Source organism: Ranitomeya imitator, chromosome 7 (assembly GCF_032444005.1).
Source record: "Ranitomeya imitator isolate aRanImi1 chromosome 7, aRanImi1.pri, whole genome shotgun sequence".
Classification (NCBI taxonomy): domain Eukaryota; kingdom Metazoa; phylum Chordata; class Amphibia; order Anura; family Dendrobatidae; genus Ranitomeya; species Ranitomeya imitator.
In genome coordinates, this window is record NC_091288.1 from 202,895,322 (window position 1) to 202,909,482 (window position 14,161).

Here is a 14,161-nt window from a genome sequence, read left to right on the forward strand (position 1 = left end):
ATGAAACTGGCTCTCATGAAGACCGCCCAGGAAAGGAAGATTAAGAATTATCTCTGCTGCAGAGGATAAGTTCATCAAAGTTACCGGCTGCAGAAAACATAAATTGACAGCACCTTAGATAACATGATGCACAGACATCAAGTAGTAGACAAATTTCAACATCAGCTGTCCAGAGTAGGCTGCAGGAAGCAGGCCTTTATGGTCATATATGCAAGCAATCTGCTACTAAGACCCACAAACAAGAACACGGGACTTGTTTGGGTAAAGTAACACAAGAACTGGACATTAGGTCAATGGAAATCTAAACTATGGTCTGATAAGTGAAAATTGCAGATTTTTGGTACCAACCCGTGTGTTTTTGTGAGATGCAGAAAAGGTGAGCAGATAGGTTCTACGTGTGATGTCCACTATGAAGCATGGCAGGAGGTGTCGTAGTGTGTGGGGAGGGTTTGCTGGTGACACTAATGGTGAAGTATTCCAAATTTAAGGCTCACTTGCTCAGCATGGCACCCACAGTATACTGCAGAGATATGCCAACAGATCTGGTTCTCACTGAGTGGGACCATCACGTGTGCTCCAACAAGACAATTGTTCACAGTACGTCCAGGCTATGTAAGGACTATGGGACTAAGAAGGCGAGGGATGGAGGGCGGCATAAGATGACATGGTCTCCACAATCACACAAACTCAACCTAATTGAGAAGATTTTGGATGAGCAGGACGTAAGGTGAAGGCAGAGCAGCAACAAGTGCTCAGCCCCTCTGGGAACTCCTTCAAGACTGTTGGAAGCCATTCCAGGTGATGACCTGACAAAGCAGCAGGAGAGAATGTCAATGGGATGTAAAGCGGTCATCAGAGTACAGGAGGATTTACTGTGAGGACTCTAAGGCTTAATACACATTGTGGTTTGTTTCACGCGTGTTTCTTCACTCCTTGTTTCCGTATGTGTCCCTTTGTGGTTTTACTTCCTTCATTCTGAATTGACAATGTGCACATTCCAATAGGATGAAGGAAAACCATTGCATGAACAGGTGAGTACAATCTTTTGATAGGTACTGTATGTGCCAGGAGCTTATACCCGATGCATACGGTGAATGCCATTTGCAAACACTGTGTGAATTTAGCCTAAACATTTTTACCATGGCGCTTTGCCGGATATAAAGCAGCCATTCTCCTCCACAGAAAGGCATTGCTTAGCACGCAGTCCCTTCATTTTTGGTAAGTGATTCAGCAGCCAGAGCCGGCACGGCGACTGCCGCCAAACATTAAAGGTAAATGACAGCAGCGACGTGACGGCTTTGCAGTTTGTTTTGTACACTTTTATGGCGTCTCCTACTAAGATGTCATCTCCATTGATTAAGGACTCACAATTATTTTCATCTGCAGTGTATAAAAAAAAAAAAGAGAAAAAAATAACAAAACATTTATTACGAGGAGACACAAGAATATTGTTGATGTGTTGCCAGGCTTGGCAGTGCTACACACGAGCCTTGTTATTACAGTGGCTCCATCCGTGCTGAGTCTCCGCTTCGTCCCCATACCCCTTATGCTCCGTGGCAGTGACATCTTTGCTCCTTAGTGCATGAAGAAGCATCTCTAGTCTCCAGCCGAGAAGAGCAAGCAGATGAAAGCATGCCTGGATGCTGCCAGCCGGGGATCCTAGGAGACGGACATGGCCTCACACTGCTGCAGCACAATGGCTGGGTCCAGTTTGTCTCTAGATGATGTCATATCTATCTGGGTAGGCACAAAATGCTAACACACGCTCGCACACAAAGACAAGACGCTGGGCTTTGAAGTTCCCTCAAGAGGTGTGCCATTTTCATCCAGGCCCCGAGTGGGGGAAAGATGCACCTATCCGTTCTGTTTGGAGGCCACAGTTGGTATCCTACACTGTAATAACCACCTTCTATGAGTCTATTATATCTGACATTGACTTTGCAAGTTGGAGAAAGTGTATAAAGTGATCCAATCGCTTCCAGGGGCCTGAGCGTCTAATCTTCTGTGCGGTAATCATTGCCCTGTGAAAGCCGTCCCGCTTTGAAGTTGTCAAAACAGATTTAGGGGATAAAAATGAAGGTTACAGAAGATGGCCTGGCGCTGGTGCTAGATTATTCTGACCCCCATTCCTCATCCTCCATCAATCACGCTAAAGGCACCTGGATTAGAGGTGAGGAAATGCTCTATTTTTAACAGATGGCGACTACAGGAATTCTGGGGGAATTTGATAAAGATGGAAAAGAAAAATAGATTTTTTTTTTAAATTAGTTGACCGTTTTTGATCATATGGATTCATACATTCTGCATGTACTAGGGGTCCTAAACATTTCTGAGCTTGAGAGCCGCAATAAAGGTAAATTTCTAAAGTCCAGAAGCACTAGTTATCTAGAGATATAGGGGTAATCTACAGGTAAGTTTTAATCCTTTGAAGCCAGTTTACTGGAGCAGCAGCTACAGGGAGAAAATAAAATGTTGTTTTCCCTGCAGCAGCTCTATTCCAGTAATTTGGGCTGTCTAGGGGCACTCCACTGCGCCTTGATTGACAGCCCACTCTGCACACACCATACTGCACACTCACTGCAGAGCAGGCTGCTAATCAAGGTGCTGAGGAATGATTACAGTGCCCTCATTGTATGGTGAGCGGTGACTGTATCCGCTATATATAATATAATAAAACATCATTTTCTCCCTGTATCCCCTGCTCCAGTAAGCCAGCTACACAGGATTAAAATACAGATTGCACCTATATATGCAGATAACTAGCATTTATGGACGTGACAGGTTCACTTTGAGCTCTGAAAGATGACCATGCTATGCTAAGAAATCTAAAAAGTATGTATCCCTTTGAAGGATATAATACCCCAAGTGCGTCTTTATAAAGTAATAATGTCCTGAGAGCCCTTTTAGAAAATAGTAATGCCCCTCTTAAAAATACCACTTAGATAGCATAAATGCCCCCTATAAATTAGTAGCTGACTGAGTGCTGCTTATAAAGTAATAATGCCCCTTCAGTGTCCCCTAAACAAGTAATAATGCCCCAGATCAGGTTATATTGTTTTGTTTTGTTATTCTCAATGGAGTGCAGCTATAAAGAGCATCTCTTGGTCTGGAGGACCCAACCACTGATTTGAATGATAATTGTGTAATGATTCATTTTCCCTGTGGGGGTGCTGCAGGACAGTTAAAGTGTCGCAGAGATTTCAGTTTATTGCTAAAGGTTCTTGCTGCTGGTCACACTCATAGCAAGGAGATCCTTCCTTAACAACTCCACATAAACAATGAGAGAACCAGCAGCAACTGTTCAACTTTTCTACAGCGACTCCAGAGGGCAAATGAAGAATTACACAATTTGTAATAAAATAAGAGGACTGGGTGTAATGATGGGAGCAACAACCAACTAACTCACTTTTGTCTTGGCATGGCCTAATAGGACATTTAAAAAAAGATTTTCTAACATACTCAGCCCCTTTAATTAAACGTGTACTGTACATCCACTCTCCATACCATAATTTAGATGTTTCCATTATTTTTTCTCCCACATTTGCCCATTATTATTTTTCATGGACGGATACAAGTCTTTTTATAGTTAGTGCGTATTTCAATTAATTAATAGTTCATCTTGTACAAAAAAAACCTGGTGTAATAAAAACAATGTGTGAAAGGCCAGGAAAAGTTATGAGTAATATAAAAACACTAATTTATTCCTTTTATATTAGTGTTTTTTTCCCTATTTATGGCAATTAGGTTTGAAGATCCATCTTCCCGTGACAGGACTCTACCGCCGCTAGTCCTGCGGGGCCACACACCACAAAAATGAAAGTTACCATAAGAAGGCGGATTTTGTGTACTTGTGTAGACTTTATTTGCTTAGTTATTTTTTGGATGTGGATGACAAACTGGAGCTCCAAAGTAGACGGGAAGAAAAAAAAAAAAGAAGGATCGGAGACTTCATGTCTTATCCTTGCAGGTGTTATTAATTAATTTCTTATTAAAGCCTAAAACAGATCAAAGTTGCCCACAGATGGAATCCAATGGGATGACATGGAGGAGAAGAATGAGGTCTCTGGTGGTGGTGACAACTTGGAACAAAAATTGAGGCTAGTGGAGTGCCAGTGAGGCAAGGAAGGAGGACCAGCCGGAGGGGGCTGGAGTGGGTTGTGGGAAAGCTGAGCTCATTGATACCCATAGTCTCAATGTGAAAAAATGCAGGGCAAGTATCGGTAAGGTATGCGTCATCATGACACACTGCTTCTATTCCAGGCCACCCAGCTACTAAGAGATCGATTCATAGATTTGGATGAGAGATAATCCATAATAACCAAAGGATATGCCAGATCTATTACTCTTCATGAAGTCAGAAGTTTCCGTTAAGAAACATAAAAGCTATGACTAAAACTTAAGTAAATAATGACATGACTTTAAATACTAGGCAATAAACTTCGGTTATGGTTAAAGAGGAAGCCCCTCAGAAAGGATCGTGTTGGTGAAGGATCTAAATCACTACCAATTTCCAGAAAAAAAAAGCCTTATAGAACAATCATCCCTTTTGGTAAAGCTTAGGGTGCTTTCACATTGCATTCCTGCACCCATTCGGTGGCCCTTTCGGGGCTTACATCTAAACTGACCCGCAAAACGGAATTCAGAAGCATACGCCGACGGGGCATTATGCTATAATGGTGCCCGCAGAGCGAATGTGCGCTCTGATGTATCGTCTTTGGGCGTGCATGCCTACTGGAAGCAGACACCCCACGCCCGAAACTGCTTCACGTCAGAGTGCACGTTCGCAATGCCCACCATTTTGCGTGGGTTTGGACGTAAACCCCGACAGGGCCACCAAACAGGTGCCGAAACGCAATGTGAAAGCACCGTTATATATTTCTAGTACCAATCACACTGTCATTTATTTATAGGTTGTTTTCCGGATCGAATAATTGATGACCTAGGATTAAATAGCACCTGCATTACATGGTTGATTCAGTTTTCCAGTAACATAAATCTCTGAGCAGCGCCAAAGGGACTCAGTGCTCTGTTTTACGGAAAGTCAATGGGGATCTGAGATTAGAGACCTTACCAATATCATCTACTCACAAGTTCTTATACATATCAGAATATTATTTTTCCGTTAGTGTTATTCCTTTAAATGGGTCGTATAATTTACTTCTTATAAGACCATTCAGGACGCCCTAATAAATCAGAGTTGAAAGTTGTTAAGACAGAGTGACTCTCACTCTATTGGACCCAGCCCACCCATATATTATATCAGCGGTGGGGAATCTTTTTTTTCTGCCAGGGGTCATTTGGATATTATACCATTTTTTTTTTTTTTTTTTTGGGGGGGAGGTGGGGTGTTCAGAATTATCAACTTGATCCGGCTAGATTTGGTCTAATGTATTAACTCCCCCTAATGTGCTTCTCTTTGGTGAGACTGTGATGTTAAGTGGTATTGATAATGTTTTTACTCTCAACTGTTTTTCCAGGTTTGCATCAGTCTGGAGAGCAGGCGACTCTTTGCGATTATTAATTTCATAGTTGTACCAAGCACAGATGCATATTAAAGTGGGAAATTCATCACTTGTTGCTTTACATTTATAGAACTCAAGCAATGGCAGGTCTTGCAGTATACCTCACATAGGACATCACATAGGAGACACAGAGACTGCTGTATATACATCTCATAGGAGCCACCGAGACTGCTGTACATATATCACATAGGAGTCACCGAGACTGCTGTATATACTGTATATCACATAGGATACACTAAGACTGCTGTATATACATCACATAGAAGACACTGAGACTGCTGTATATACAGTGGGGCAAAAAAGTATTTAGTCAGTCAGCAATAGTGCAAGTTCCACCCCTTAAAAAGATGAGAGGCGTCTGTAATTTATATCATAGGTAGACCTCAACTATGGGAGACAAACTGAGAAAAAAAAATCCAGAAAATCACATTGTCTGTTTTTTTAACATTTTATTTGCATATTATGGTGGAAAATAAGTATTTGGTCAGAAACAAACAATCAAGATTTCTGGCTCTCACAGACCTGTAACTTCTTCTTTAAGAGTCTCCTCTTTCCTCCACTCATTACCTGTAGTAATGGCACCTGTTTAAACTTGTTATCAGTATAAAAAGACACCTGTGCACACCCTCAAACAGTCTGACTCCAAACTCCACTATGGTGAAGACCAAAGAGCTGTCAAAGGACACCAGAAACAAAATTGTAGCCCTGCACCAGGCTGGGAAGACTGAATCTGCAATAGCCAACCAGCTTGGAGTGAAGAAATCAACAGTGGGAGCAATAATTAGAAAATGGAAGACATACAAGACCACTGATAATCTCCCTCAATCTGGGGCTCCACGCAAAATCCCACCCCATGGGGTCAGAATGATCACAAGAACGGTGAGCAAAAATCCCAGAACCACGCGGGGGGACCTAGTGAATGAACTGCAGAGAGCTGGGACCAATGTAACAAGGCCTACCATAAGTAGCACACTACGCCACCATGGACTCAGATCCTGCAGTGCCAGACGTGTCCCACTTCTTAAGCCAGTACATGTCCGGGCCCGTCTGAAGTTTTCTAGAGAGCATTTGGATGATCCAGAGGAGTTTTGGGAAAATGTCCTATGGTCTGATGAAACCAAACTGGAACTGTTTGGTAGAAACACAACTTGTCGTGTTTGGAGGAAAAAGAATACTGAGTTGCATCCATCAAACACCATACCTACTGTAAAGCATGGTGGTGGAAACATCATGCTTTGGGGCTGTTTCTCTGCAAAGGGGCCAAGACGACTGATCCGGGTACATGAAAGAATGAATGGGGCCATGTATCGTGAGATTTTGAGTGCAAACCTCCTTCCATCAGCAAGGGCATTGAAGATGAAACGTGGCTGGGTCTTTCAACATGACAATGATCCAAAGCACACCGCCAGGGCAACGAAGGAGTGGCTTCGTAAGAAGCATTTCAAGGTCCTGGAGTGGCCTAGCCAGTCTCCAGATCTCAACCCTATAGAAAACCTTTGGAGGGAGTTGAAAGTCCGTGTTGCCAAGCGAAAAGCCAAAAACATCACTGCTCTAGAGGAGATCTGCATGGAGGAATGGGCCAACATAACAACAACAGTGTGTGGCAACCTTGTGAAGACTTACAGAAAACGTTTGACCTCTGTCATTGCCAACAAAGGATATATTACAAAGTATTGAGATGAAATTTTGTTTCTGACCAAATACTTATTTTCCACCATAATATGCAAATAAAATGTTAAAAAAACAGACAATGTGATTTTCTGGATTTTTTTTTTCTCAGTTTGTCTCCCATAGTTGAGGTCTACCTATGGTGTAAATTACAGACGCCTCTCATCTTTTTAAGTGGTGGAACTTGCACTATTGCTGACTGACTAAATACTTTTTTGCCCCACTGTACATCACATTAGAGACGATACTGTTGTATGTACATCACATAGGAGACACAGACTAGTCTATACATCACATAAGATAAACTGAGACTGCTGTATATACATCATACAGGATACACAGAGACTGCTACATATAATCACATATGATACACAGGGACTGCTGTTTTCATCGCATAGGATACACTGAGACTGCTCTAAATCACATAGGATACACTGAGACTGCTGTTATACATTTCATAGGAGCCACAGAGACTTATGTATATACAGTGGGGCAAAAAAGTATTTAGTCAGTCAGCAATAGTGCAAGTTCCACCACTTAAAAAGATGAGAGGCGTCTGTAATTTACATCATAGGTAGACCTCAACTATGGGAGACAAACTGAGAAAAAAAAATCCAGAAAATCACATTGTCTGTTTTTTTATCATTTTATTTGCATATTATGGTGGAAAATAAGTATTTGGCCAGAAACAAAATTTCATCTCAATACTTTGTAATATATCCTTTGTTGGCAATGACAGAGGTCAAACCTTTTTTTGTAAGTCTTCACAAGGTTGCCACACACTGATGTTGGTATGTTGGCCCATTCCTCCATGCAGATCTCCTCTAGAGCAGTGATGTTTTTGGCTTTTTGCTTGGCAACACGGACTTTCAACTCCCTCCAAAGGTTTTCTATAGGGTTGAGATCTGGAGACTGGCTAGGCCACTCCAGGACCTTGAAATGCTTCTTACGAAGCCACTCCTTCGTTGCCCTGGCGGTGTGCTTTGGATTATTGTCATGTTGAAAGACCCAGCCACGTTTCATCTTCAAAGCCCTTGCTGATGGAAGGAGGTTTGCACTCAAAATCTCACGATACATGGCCCCATTCATTCTTTCATGTACCCGGATCAGTCGTCCTGGCCCCTTTGCAGAGAAACAGCCCCAAAGCATGATGTTTCCACCACCATGCTTTACAGTAGGTATGGTGTTTGATGGTTGCAACTCAGTATTCTTTTTCCTCCAAACACGACAAGTTGTGTTTCTACCAAACAGTTCCAGTTTGGTTTCATCAGACCATTGGACATTCTCCCAAAACTCCTCTGGATCATCCAAATGCTCTCTAGCAAACTTCAGACGGGCCCGGACATGTACTGGCTTAAGCAGTGGGACATGTCTGGCACTGCAAGATCTGAGTCCATGGTGGCGTAGTGTGTTACTTATGGTAGGCCTTGTTACATTGGTCCAAGCTCTCTGCAGTTCATTCACTAGGTCCCCCCGCGTGGATCTGGGATTTTTGCTCACCGTTCTTGTGATCATTCTGACCCCACGGGGTGGGATTTTGCGTGGAGCCCCAGATCGAGGGAGATTATCAGTGGTCTTGTATGTCTTCCATTTTCTAATTATTGCTCCCACTGTTGATTTCTTCACTCCAAGCTGGTTGGCTATTGCAGATTCAGTCTTCCCAGCCTGGTGCAGGGCTACAATTTTGTTTCTGGTGTCCTTTGACAGCTCTTTGGTCTTCACCATAGTGGAGTTTGGAGTCAGACTGTTTGAGGGTGTGCACAGGTGTCTTTTTATACTGATAACAAGTTTAAACAGGTGCCATTACTACAGGTAATGAGTGGAGGAAAGAGGAGACTCTTAAAGAAGAAGTTACAGGTCTGTGAGAGCCAGAAATCTTGATTGTTTGTTTCTGACCAAATACTTATTTTCCACCATAATATGCAAATAAAATGATAAAAAAAACAGACAATGTGATTTTCTGGATTTTTTTTTCTCAGTTTGTCTCCCATAGTTGAGGTCTACCTATGATGTAAATTACAGACGCCTCTCATCTTTTTAAGTGGTGGAACTTGCACTATTGCTGACTGACTAAATACTTTTTTGCCCCACTGTACATCACATAGGATACACTAAGACTGTTGTATATGCATCACATAGGAGACAGACTGCAGTGTATACATCACATAGGATACACAGACTGCTGTATACATCATATAGGATACACTGAGACTGCTGTATATACATCACATACGAGACAGAAACTGCTGTATATACATCACATTGGAGACACAGAGGCTTCTGTATATACATCACATAGGCTACACTCAGACTGCTGTACTTACATCATATGGGATACACCGAGACTGCTTTATATATATCACATAGGATCCACCGAGACTGCTGTATATATATATCACCTAGGAGACATCAAGACTGTTGTAAATACATCAGATAGGGGACACCGAGGCTGCTGAATATACACATAGGAGACACTGAGACTACTGTATATACATCACATATGATACACAGACTGCTGTGTATACACCACATGGGAGACAATGAGACTGTTGTCTATAAGTCACATATCATACATTGAAGCTACTGTCTATACATCATATAGGATACACTGAGACTGCTGTATATACGCCACATACAAGATACAGAGACCGCTGTATACATCACATACAGGGGTGGAATAAGGGTAGCCAGGGCCCCCGGCTGTTCAGACGCTGTGCCCCCCCCCCCCCCCCCCAGTCATGTGACGGGGTCATCATATACCTGAACCAGATTATTCCAGAAAAATAGTTGCTGTGTGAAACTATAACCTGTCAAACATCCATTGATCTAGTCAATTTACCCTTCAGTTAGGAAGAAAAAAAACACAATACTATCACCATAAGTGCCAGTATTCACAGGAGATCTGTACTTAGTATGTAGTGTCTGTGTAGAGGTTATACAGTGACCACTGGTGACATTGTACACAGGACCTCTGTATATAGTGTATAGTGTCAGTGTATAGGTAACACTGACTCACCGGTGAAGTCCTTCATCTTTCATCCAGCGCATACCACCATCACTTCTTCCAGCCAGGACTCGTCTCTGCAGGAAATAACACAGTTATCTCGAGCTCCACTTGCAGAACACATTACTTAATTTTTCCTAACTTCTACATTACACCACATGAAGATAAAGAGGCGACATAGTGTCATTCTACACAGTAACAGGACCGCCCCCCATTTAAAACAGTGTCCTCAAAAAATAAAATAAATACATCACTGCAGTAATAATATCCCTTATTTAGCCCTCATGGTAATAATAATATCCCCCATCCTGGCCCCGTGTATCTCATTCCTGGCTCCAGCCATATGTTCTCTCATCCTGCCCTCATGAGTATCCATTCTGCCCCATATGATCTCCCCATCCTGCCCCATGATCCTGCACGATCTGTCTCCAATCCTGCCCCATGTCTTTCATTCTGCCCCGTGTCTCCAATCATGCCCGTATCTACATTCTGCCCATGTCTCCAATCCTGCCCCATCTGTCTCCAGTCCTGCCCCCAGTGTGTCCAGCATCTCTGCCCCCAGTGTCCAGCATATCTGCCTCCAGTGTCCAGCATCTCTGCCCCCAGTGTGTCCAGCATCCTGCCCCCAGTGTGTCCAGCATCCTGCCTCAGTGTGTCCAGCATATTGCCTCCAGTGTTTCCAGCAATCTGCCCCAGTGTCTACAGCATCCTGCCCCCAATGTCCAGCATCTCTGCCCCTCAGTGTGTCCACCATCCTGCCCCCAGTGTGTCCAGCATCCTGCCCCCAGTGTGTCCAGCATTCTGCCCCAGTGTCCAGCATATTGCCCCAGTGTGTCCAGCATCCTGCCCCAGTGTCCAGCATATTGCCCCCAGTGTGTCCAGCAATCTGCCCCAGTGTCTCCAGCATATTGCCCTCAGTGTGTCCAGCATTTTGCACCAGTGTGTCCAGCATCATGCCCCCAGTGTGTCCAGTATCCTGCCCCCAGTGTGTCCAGCATATTGCCCCCAGTGTCTCCAGCATATTGCCCCCAGTGTCTCCAGCATATTGCCATCAGTGTCTCCAGCATCCTGCCCCCAGTGTCTCCAAAATATTGCCCCCAGTGTGTCCAGCATATTGCCCCCCAGTGTGTCCAGCATCTCTGCCCCCAGTGTGTCCAGCATTCTACCCCAGTGTGTCCAGCATATTGCCCTCAGTGTGTCCAGCATCCTGCCCCCAGTGTGTCCAGCATTCTACCCCAGTGTGTCCAGCATATTGCCCTCAGTGTGTCCAGCATCCTGCCCCCAGTGTGTCCAGCATCCTGCCCCATGTGTCCAGCATCCTGCCCCCAGTGTGTCCAGCATATTGCCCCCACTGTGTCCAGCATATTGCCGCCAGTGTGTCCAGCATATTGTCCCCAGCATATTGCCCCCAGTGACTCCAGCATATTGCCCCCAGTGTGTCCAGCATATTGCCCCCACTGTGTCCAGCATATTGCCGCCAGTGTGTCCAGCATATTGTCCCCAGCATATTGCCCCCAGTGACTCCAGCATATTGCCCCCAGTGTGTCCAGCATATTGCCCCCAGTGTGTCCAGCATATTGCCCCCAGTGTGTCCAGCATCTCTGCCCCCAGTGTATCCAGCATTCTGCCCCTCTGTGTCCTGCATATTGCCCCCAGTGTGTCCAGCATCCTGCCCCCAGTGTGTCCAGCATATTGCCCCCCAGTGTGTCCAGCATATTGCCCCCAGTGTCTCCAGCAATCTGCCCCAGTTTGTCCAGCATATTGCCCCCAGTGTGTCCAGCATTGTGCCCCAGTGTCTCCAGCATATTGCCCCCAGTGTGCCCAGCATATTGCCCCCAGTGTGTCCAGCATCTCTGCCCCCAGTGTCCAGCATACTGGCCCGGGCCCCCCGGATTGCCGTTCGCAATTAAAAAAAATAAAAATAAAAAAAAATTATCACCTGTTCGGGCTCCTTCGGCGAACCAGCTCCGTCCAGAGCGCACACTCACCGGCGACTGTCAATGATGTCAGCCGCCGGCGACGTGCACGCTGTGGCTGATGTCAGCTGCCAGCCTTCGATTGGCTGGCGGCTGTTAACTATTGACGTGCGGGCGCACGCCCCCACATCAATAGCGTTTAACTGCCGCAGCGCCGGTAGGGGTCCAGTGAGCAGATGAGACGGGGCCCGATGCGGGCCACCGGGCCAATACGCCAGTCAGGGCAGTAATGCCCTGATGGCGGTGGGCAATCTGAGCGGTAGGCCTGGGCTACCGCCCGGATTGACCCTATTGTAATCCGCCCCTGATCACATAGGATACACTGAGATTGCTGTATATACATCACATAGGAGATACAGACAGCTTTATATAGATCACATAGGAGACACAGAGACTGCTGTATATACATCACATAGTAGACAATGAGACTGCTATCTATACATCACATAGGATACACTGAAACTGCTTACCTATACATCACATAGGAGACAAAGAGACTGCTAGAAATACATCGTATGGGAGACACAGACTGCTGTCTATACATCACATAGGATACACTGAGAATGATGTATGTTTCCTGTAGGATATGTTGAGACTGCTGTATATACACATCACATAGGAGACAGACTGCTGTATATACGCTGCATAAGAGACATAGACAGATGTCTATACATCACTTAGACTACACTAAGACTTATCTATATACATCACATAGGATAAACAGACTGCTGTATATAAATCACAGTATACACAAACTTCTTTATACATTATATAGGATTCACAGACTGCTGTATATACATCATATAGGATCTACTGAGGATGCTGTTATGCATCACGTTGGATACGCTGAGAATACTGTATATACATCACATAGGATACACTAATACTGTTGTATGTATCACTTAGGACTCACAGAGACTGCTTATTATACATCACATAGGAGACACAAACTGCTGTATATACATCTCATAGGAGACACAGATTGCTATATATACATCGCATATGAAACAGACTGCTGTTTATACATCACATATAAGACAGAGACTGCTGTATGTACATCACATAGGAGACACAGAAACTGCTGTGTATACATCACATAGGAGACCCTGAAACTGCTGTATATACATTCACAGGATACACTGAGAATGCTGTATATACATCATAGGATACACTAAGACTGCTGTATATACATCACATAGGAGACACTTAGAATGCTGTATATACGTTACACAGGATACACTGAGACTGCTGTATATACATCACATAGGAGACACAATCTGCTGTATATACATGACATAGGAGACAGACTTTTGTATATACAGTGAAGAGCAAGGTGTTAACAATGTTTTGAACTTTTGACTTTCAGGCTCCATATCTCGCCATCCACTACTACTTTGGTCGTGAGACTGCCATCATTTTATAGACAATCATCTTGGCTATCTCATACATAAATTTGATTTGCAGCTATTTAGCATATGATTGGTTATGCATATTCTCGTCATGCCACTGCATTGTTACTGTTTTGCTCCTTCTGGTGGAAAGATATTTTTCTTACTGAATTCTACAAAATACAACCTGTTTTCACATTCCCTAGTGAAAGGTAATTGGTTCGAAACGAAGAGCTGCCATGAAGACGATTTCCCAAGAAGATAGAAACAGCATCATCCAGCTCATCGATAGTGGTCTCTTAGTCAAGAAAACTGCCAAACTGCATTATGTGAGTATCATGACAGTTGGAAAAATACAAAATTAAGTCCGCCCATCTATTCAGAAGCCAAAAGGTGGACATCCAAGCAAAATATTGGAGTCAACAGTTCTGGAGACAAACACGGCAGTGGAGGAGGCTCGTTATTCTTCATAATAGTGAGTTCACAGACATCGATGCAAGCAACGTGCAACGCATATTACACAAGTCTGGAACGGTGGGTCGAAAAAAGATGAAGAAGCCTCAACTTCAATATTGTCATAATAAACGTCGGTTCGAGTTTGCA